This window comes from Triticum dicoccoides, chromosome 1B, assembly GCF_002162155.2.
Source record: "Triticum dicoccoides isolate Atlit2015 ecotype Zavitan chromosome 1B, WEW_v2.0, whole genome shotgun sequence".
Taxonomy (NCBI): domain Eukaryota; kingdom Viridiplantae; phylum Streptophyta; class Magnoliopsida; order Poales; family Poaceae; genus Triticum; species Triticum dicoccoides.
This window is the reverse complement of record NC_041381.1, coordinates 664,640,761-664,650,009: the sequence shown is the minus strand read 5'-3', so window position 1 is coordinate 664,650,009 and position 9,249 is coordinate 664,640,761.

Below are 9,249 nucleotides of genomic sequence, written 5' to 3'. Positions count from 1 at the left end.
ATGACCCATTGATTTCGTTCGTTAAATGGCGAGGGTATGTATACCAACACAACGCGATACCCATACAGCCGGGCAAGATCCAGATCTGAGATCGTAGCTAGCTGAACTCACGCGTGCTCGCTCACAAAGTAAAGTATTTCATCCTAGCATGTGTGCGGGTGAACAACAAAAAAAACATGTGCAAGTAAACGGTTTGATGGTCTTTGTTTCCTATTCGATCCATATTGAACTGGGTTCCACTAGATAACGGAACATCGAACAAAAGGACAAAAAAAAGTGTCCTGGCGCAAAAGTGCAAATAACAGAACCAGGAGAGTTCAAACACCTATAAGAGAGCCAGCCGGGTTCGGCTCACCTGCTGGGTTCCCAGCAGGTACTATTGTGCAGGGCAAATACCCGAGCCAGCCTACTGTTGCATGCACCGCTAGCAGGAAAGAGAAAACCAAAAAGAAAACTTAGTACTTCCTTCATAAAAAAAATATGAATAAAGAAATATATGAGTGTTTAGATCACTACTTTAACGAGTACCATCTAGCAACAGATTACACTTGACATGGGGTAGATAAAAACCCCAACATCTGCCCACATGCACAGGTGCATACCAAAATGACCAAGCTCTTTTAGAAACGCATCAAGGATAGATCAAGCATCTTCCTCTGTGTCTTCATTACCGACATCATTTCTAGCTTCAGTAACATCATCTTTAGCTGCTTCTCCCGCTTCAAGCATTAGTATGTCACCCCTCTGCCCAGCACTGTCACCATCATGAACTTCCAGCGCCACAATTTGTAGCATCACGCGATCTTCATCAATTTGTAGGCCTGCCCAATATAGCATAAAAGAGCACGCATAACAAATAAACTCAGCTCATGATCAAATCATTTTCTTATCAAAACACGCATAACAAATCGTTTTTCACAGCTCCAAGGACGCGCTTTGTGATATGACGCGTAAGGTCCCCGCGTCGCCCTCCCGCAAGGGCGGCTCGGGTGAAAACCCTAGCCGCTGCCGCCAGGCACGTCCATCCTCCCCCTCTCCTCCGCCACCGCTAGAGGAGGTCGCCCGGCAAAGCCCCAGGCGGCTGATGGCGGTGGCGGAGGCTCTCTTCCCTACCGCGCCAGATCAGGTGAGGCGGGTCACCCATGGTGCCGGGGCGCTCTTCCCGATCTGTTGCAGCGGCGCGTTAGGCGACGACGCAAGGCGACGGCATGGTGCTAGGCGGGGGAGGCGGAGCGGCGGCTCCGAGGAAGATCTGGTGGCGCCAGCCGTTCGATGGGCTCGCGGGTATGGCGGTCTTGGTCGCGGTGGCCGGCGGCTCGGCCTGTCGGCGGCAGCTGGATCCGGGGGCGGCGGCCCTGGAAGGTGGCAGTGGGTGAAGCTCGGGCTTCCCGCGACGGCATGGCGTGGTGTTGTCCCTATCCAAGGCGGATCTGCATTGCTGATCTCGTGGTTTTACCGCGGATTGGTTCGGATCAGGGACGGTGATGAGCGTGCGGGATCGATCTCGGCGGCTCTCGCGGTTTGGCGAGGTGGAGTGGGAGTCCTCCTCCCAGGCTCCAGTGGTGGCGCATTCAGGCAGTGGTCGGTGTGCCAGGGCTCCTACGGTGGCACTGCTGTTGCGGTTGGTCGCTGGATCTAGGCGGCTAGATCTGGGGCTTTGAAGGCGGTCGAGACAGTGCACATGTTGTCGGGTGGATGTCTTGGGACGGATCCGAGTGAAAACTTGGTCTTCGGTCGTTGGCCGGAGCCGGTGATGATGATGCCCTTATCATCATTTCCTTCATGAAGGCATCATCGAGGTACAAATCCCAAACCCACCCAATACCTCCGGGGGAAACCCTAGATCAGTAGATCGGATGACGACGGCATTCATGTGTTGTTAGCCCTTTGGGGGCGGCATTCTTGGAGATGCACTCGGGCTCGAGGGACTAGCGGATGGCTTCTTCGGTGGAGCGGTGTTTCTTTCTACATATTCATGGCGGCGGCTCTTGGCGGAATGGAGCAGCAGAGGCTTGGCATCAGATGTGTGGTGATGGACACGCGCAGGAGGTCGACGCTGTTTGGCGTCATGGTGGCGTCGGTGGCAGCTAGACCTGGCAAGGTCGATGCAGTAGTACAGCTCCAAAGATGGATTGGTGGCAGGTGGCTGCGGCGGCCTCATACCCGGCAGGCGTCCTAGTTGAGGAGCACTGTTAGTGTCAAAACCGGCGGATCTCGAGTAGGGGTCCCAAACTGTGCATCTAAGGTCGATGGTAATAGGAGACAGGGGACCCTCTCTATGGAGGTAATACCCTACTTCCTGCTTGATTGATCTTGATGAATATGAGTATTACAAGAGTTGATCTACCACGAGATCATAATGGCTAAAACCCTAGAAGTCTAGCTTGTATGATTGTCATAATGATCTATCAACTAGCCTGGACTTGGCTTATATAATGTACCAGAGGCCTAGGATAACAAGAGTCCTAGTCGAATACGCCGGTGGAGAGGAGTCCTCGTCTTGATCACCAAGTCTTCTGGAATCTTCCTTGTGTATACTTCGGCTGTCCAAACTGGCCCATGAGTAAACGGCCATGGGGGTCCTCGGCCCAATCCAACTGATCGGGAGACGACGTGGTGAGTACCCCCTGGTCCAGGACACCGTCAGTAGCCCCCTGAACCGGTCTTAAAGTTGGGGACACTCCTCGATTCTTCCGAACTGTTCTTCATCTTCAGTCGTTGATCTTGAAAACTGGTTCAACAAATCTTCTCTTCGATCTTGAGGATCACCGAGGTGAATCCGAAGAGTTTACACGTCGGGTATCCGAGGAGCCCCTTTAAGTTCTCGGCCTTTGTCAATGCCTTGTTATTTTTTTTGCCACACCTCGCGTTTGAAGTTGTTCCCGTGCGGCGGTGTCCTCTTGCATCCGAGCCCCAACGCCGGAGTACATTCGAGATATCTTTTGCAGCCAAGCACCAACATCGGACTGCTTCCGAGCTCCAACACCGGAATGTATCCGAGCTCCAATGCCGGACTCTGTCCAAGCTCCAACGCAGGATTGTATCCGAGCTCCAATGCCGGACTATATCTGAGATGTCATAGATCATCTTGGTTCAAAAAAGTTAAAGGAGTTTAGCCGGGCTTAATGCCGGAAATGCCCTCTATGGAGCTATCCACTGGCGCCCGAGCTTTATGCCGGACTTATTCCGAGGTGGTGCACCACCCCAACCGCAGGCTAATTTTTTGTGAATATTTTTTACTGGTGCAATTTATTTTCTATCGAGATATATAGCCAGTATATGTATATCCAGTAGCCCTCAAGGTGTGTCTCGGTCTAAAACCCGAGATGCATCTGAAGGAAAACATGAAACCGCTATTCCTAGTAGCCCCTGAGACTCAGGTCGATGCTCGAAATCAGCCTGAGGATCAACTCCTAGCTCGGCACCATACATAGGAATAGAAACACAGTGTAATATATTAGAGATAATAGTGATCGGTGAACGGCCCCTTGAGAGAGGGTCTTGAGAGGTTGCCGCAATATATTAGCTTGACGCCAGATAGGTCCAGATGGTACCTATTGTTGTTCAAAGACGCGTTTGCCCATAGTTCGGTCAAGCCGAACACTAAGCGCTTTGAATTTTCTGCATTGAACAGGCAACGCAGTAGCCCCCGAGACACTGGCCGGGTGGCAACACCAGATCAGGGGATTGATGTGCCCCTTTAATATTTATAAATAATGAGCGCGAAGCCCAGCAGCCCCCGAGTCTTAATGTGGGCACAGGTGGTCAAATTAAGGATCGATATCCATAGTAAAATCACAGATTATGTGTAATGATTCTATGTATCCAAGTACTCTACATCATTAATGCTCGAATCCGTATTGTACAAAACTTTGTTGACTGACCATCGGCTTCAACCTCTTCGACCAGTAGCCGAGGAATGTTTTCCTACTTTATAAAGGGACGCGCAAAACAAGGTAATCCGTATTGTACATCATTAATGCTCGAATCTGTATTGTACAAAACAAGGCAATCCGGCCATACGGTTTTACAAACAATGGTACGTGTAGAGATATGTTATATTACTTCCAAGGAAAATAGTCCCGCTATCGGTTCCTTTCTTTGGGTCGTCATGCTTATCATAAAACCTCACCTCCGATCAATGTGGGAGGAAAATATTGAGGATTTAGTTCAGGGAAAGTTCCCGAATTCTATGGTATTAATGAACCAAAATTTTCACTTCTGTCGTTGCCGACCAATGTGATCCTTTAAGATTGCTAGCTTTCGGCTTCACCCAGTCTGAGGTACTAACTCGGATGACCTGGTAGTAACAATCACATAGGTGCTCCCTTTACCGCCTAGCCAAAGAATCGGGAACGCAGGGGTAAGCACAGGAGCCACGCAACCCAGCTTGGCAAAAATCTTAAGTCAAATTGATGCATATTTATGGTTTTATAAGGATGATTACGGAAGGCGGCCCTTGTATATTAAATACAAATTTCGATGATATGTTTATTCTGACTCCGTTGCGACTGTTTATCAGTTGAAAGTGGCCCATCATCGGCTCCTACCCCTTTGTAGATACTACGCAGGATGTTTCCGCAATAACAATACAACCCTTAGCCGACGTCTCGGTGCCCGAAGGCGGTTGTGTTAGAGGAAACCAGGCAATCAGATATGCGGGCTTTATAACTTTCACTTAGTCATAGGAGCTTAAAATTGGGAGGCCAGTAACTAGCCCCCGGTTATTGTTTGGCGACAGTCGAGGTCAAGCCGTAAACACTTCGGCCAATGTTATGAACGCCATCATTTAACATGGGGTGACCTCTATCGATCTTATAGTTTAATACAGTCATCGGATCGCTGACCAGTTTACGCTTATTGTGACAGTCAATTTTCGGTTTTCTCCACTAAGGTACTTAACCATGCGAGCTGGAAGCACAATCGCAGTGGTTCTCCCTTTGCACATCTAGCCAAACAAAGCAGAACGTAGGAGGCAAGCATAGGAGCCGGGCAACCAACTATTGACCGAAGACACAATTTGAAATCGATGCATATATAGCAATATCCGAGAATGTTTTTGCCGAATCTCTAAAGGTGTACGGCGTTGCACTGCGAGACTTATGCTGGAAACACACAAATAATTTAAAAGTGCCATAAGTTTGGAAAACCATTCCCGACGCGCATCGTCACCTCGTCCTTCGCCAGTCTCCGCTTATTTCACAGCTCCTGCTTTCAGTTACAAATATGAGCAACAGCACCGGTATCAAATACCCAGGAGCTACTACGAGCACTGGTAAGGTACACATCAATTACATGTATATCACATATACCTTTAGTGTTGCCGGACTTCTTGTCCGCTAAGTATTTGGGGCAGTTCCACTTCCAGTGACCCTTCCCTTTGCAATAAAAGCACTCAGTCTCAGGTTTGGGTCCATTCTTTGACTTCTTCCCGGCAGCTGGCTTACCGGGCGCGGCAACTTCCTTGCCGTCCTTCTTGAAGTTCTTCTTACCCTTGCCTTTCTTGAACTTAGTGGTTTTATTCACCATCAACACTTGATGTTCCTTTTTGATCTCTACCTCTGCTGATTTCAGCATTGAATACACTTCAGGAATGGTCTTTTCCATCCCCTGCATATTGAAGTTCATCACAAAGCTCTTGTAGCTCGATGGAAGCGACTGAAGGATTCTGTCAATAACCGCGTCATCCGGGAGATTAACTCCCAGCTGAGTCAAGCGGTTGTGCAACCCAGACATTTTGAGTATGTGCTCACTGACAGAACTATTTTCCTCCATCTTACAGCTGAAGAACTTGTCGGAGACTTCATATCTCTCGACCCGGGCATGAGCTTGGAAAACCATTTTCAGCTCTTCGAACATCTCATATGCTCCATGTTGCTCAAAACGCTTTTGGAGCCCCGGTTCTAAGCTGTAAAGCATGCCACACTGAATGAGGGAGTAATCATCAGCACGAGACTGCCAAGCGTTCATGACGTCTTGGTTATCTGGGATGGGAGCTTCACCTAGCGGTCCTTCTAAGACATAATCTTTCTTTGCAGCTATGAGGATGATCCTCAGGTTCCGGACCCAGTCTGTATAGTTGCTGCCATCATCTTTCAGCTTGGTTTTCCCTAGGAACGCGTTGAAGTTGAGGTGGACATGAGCGTTGGCCATTTGATCTACAAGACATATTTGCAAAGGTTTTTAGACTAAGTTCATGATAATTAAGTTCATCTAATCAAATTATTTAATGAACTCCCACTCAGATTAGACATCCCTCTAGTCATCTAAGTGATACATGATCCGAGTCGACTAGGCCGTGTCCGATCATCACGTGAGACGGACTAGTCATCATCGGTGAACATCTCCATGTTGATTGTATCTTCCATACGACTCATGTTCGACCTTTCGGTCTCTTGTGTTCCGAGGCCATGTCTGTACATGCTAGGCTCGTCAAGTTAACCTAAGTGTTTTGCATGTGTAAATCTGTCTTACACCCGTTGTATGTGAACGTTAGAATCTATCACACCCGATCATCACGTGGTGCTTCGAAACGACGAACTTTCGCAATGTTGCACAGTTAGGGGGAACACTTTCTTGAAATTATTATGAGGGATCATCTTATTTACTACCGTTGTTCTAAGTAAACAAGATGCATAAACATAATAAACATCACATGCAATTAAACAGTGACATGATATGGCCAATATCATATAGCTCCTTTGATCTCCATCTTCGGGGCTCCATGATCATCTTCGTCACCGGCATGACACCATGATCTCCATCATCATGATCTCCATCATCGTGTCTCCATGAAGTTGCTCGCCAACTATTACTTCTACTACTATGGCTAACGGTTTAGCAATAAAGTAAAGTAATTACATGGCGTTAAATTATTGACACGCAGGTCATACAATAATTAAGACAACTCCTATGGCTCCTGCCGGTTTTCATACTCATCGACATGCAAGTCGTGATTCCTATTAGAAGAACATGATCTCATACATCACAATATATCATTCATCATTCATCACAACTTTTGGCCATATCACATCACAAAACATATGCTGCAAAAACAAGTTAGACGTCCTCTAATTGTTGTTGCATGTTTTACGTGGCTGCAATAGGGTTCTAGCAAGAACGTTTTCTTACCTGCCTAAAAGACACAACGTGATTTGTCAACTTCTATTTACCCTTCATAAGGACCCTTTTCATCGAATCCGCTCCAACTAAAGTGGGAGAGACAGACACCCGCTAGCCACCTTATGCTACTAGTGCATGTCAGTCGGTGGAACCTGTCTCACATAAGCATACGTGTAAAGTCGGTCCGGGCCGCTTCATCCCACAATACCGCTGAAGCAAAATAAGACTAGTAGTGGCAAGAAAATTGACAACATCTACGCCCACAACAGATTTGTGTTCTACTCGTGCAAAGAGAACTATGCATAGACCTAGCTCATGATGCCACTATTGGAGAACGTTGCAGAAAATAAAAAATTTCCTACGGTTTCACCAAGATCAATCTATGAGTTCATCTAGCAACGAGAGAGAGGAGTGCATCTACATACCCTTGTAGACCGAGCGGAAGCTTTCAAGAGAACGGGGTTGAGGGAGTCGTACTCGTCGTGATCCAAATCACCGGAGATCCTAGCGCCAAACGGACGACACCTGCGCGTTCAACACACGTACGGTTGGGAAGACGTCTCCTCCTTCTTGATCCAGCAAGGGGGAAGGAGAGGTTGATGAAGATCCAGCAGCACGACGGTGTGGTGGTGGATGCAGCAGCGATCTCGGCAGTGCTTCGCCAAGCTTCTGCGAGAGGGAGAGGTGTAGCAAGGGAAGAGGGAGGCGCTAAGAGCATGGGTGCGGCTGCCCTCCCTCCCCCCTCTTTATATAGGGCCCCTAGGGGGGCGCCGGCCCTAGGAGATGGGATCTCCAAGGGGGGCGGCGGCCAAGGGGGTGGCTTGCCCCCCAAGGCAAGTGGAGGCGCCCCCCACCCCTAGGGTTTCCAACCCTAGGCGCAGGGGGGCAAGGGGGGCGCACCAGCCCACCAGGGGCTGGTTCCCTCCCACTTCAGCCCATGGGGCCCTCCGGGATAGGTGGCCCCACCCGATGGACCCCCGGGACCCTTCGAGTGGTCCCGGTATAATACCGGTGACCCCCGAAACTTTCTCGATGGCCGAAACCTGACTTCCTATATATAATTCTTTACCTAGGGTTGTAGAGATATGAGTATGCAGACATGACCGAGAAAGTTTCGGAATAACCAACTGCGGGATCTGGATACCCATGTCAGCTCCCACATGCTCCTCGATGATCTCATCGGATGAACAACGATGTCGAGGATTTAAGCAACCCCGTATACAATTCCCTTTGTCAATCGGTACGTTACTTGCCCGAGACTCGATAGTCGGTATCCCAATACCTCGTTTAATCTCGTTACCGACAAGTCACTTTACTCCTATCGTAATGCATGATCCCATGACCAGACACTTGGTCACATTGAGCTCATTATGATGATGCATTACCGAGTGGGCCCAGAGATACCTCTCCGTCATACGGAGTGACAAATCCCAGTCTCGATTTGTGACAACCCAACAAACACTTTCGGAGATACCTGTAGTGCACCTTTATAGTCACCCAGTTACGTCGTGACGTTTTGCACACCCAAAGCACTCCTACGGTATCCAGGAGTTGCACAATCTCATGGTCTAAGGAAATGATACTTGACATTTCGAAAAGCTCTAGCTAAACGAACTACACGATCTTTGAGCTATGCTTAGGATTGGGTCTTGTCCATCACATCATTCTCCTAATGATGTGATCCTGTTATCAATGACATCCAATGTCCATAGTCAGGAAACCATGACTATCTGTTGATCAACGAGCTAGTCAACTAGAGGCTCACTAGGGACATGTTGTGGTCTATGTATTCACACGTGTATTACAATTTCCGGATAATACAATTGTAGCATAAATAACAGATAATTATCATGAACAAAGAAATATAATAATAACCATTTTATTATTGCCTCTAGGGCATATTTCCAATAGTCTCCCACTTGCACTAGAGTTCAATAATCCAGTTACATTGTGATGAATCGAACACCCATGGAATTCTGGTGTTGATCATGTTTTGCCCTAGGGAGAGGTTTAGTCAATGGATCTGCCACATTCAGGTCTGTATGTACTTTACAAATATCTATGTCTCCATCTTGAACATTTTCATGAATGGAGTTGAAGTGACACTTGATGTGCCTGGTCTTCTTG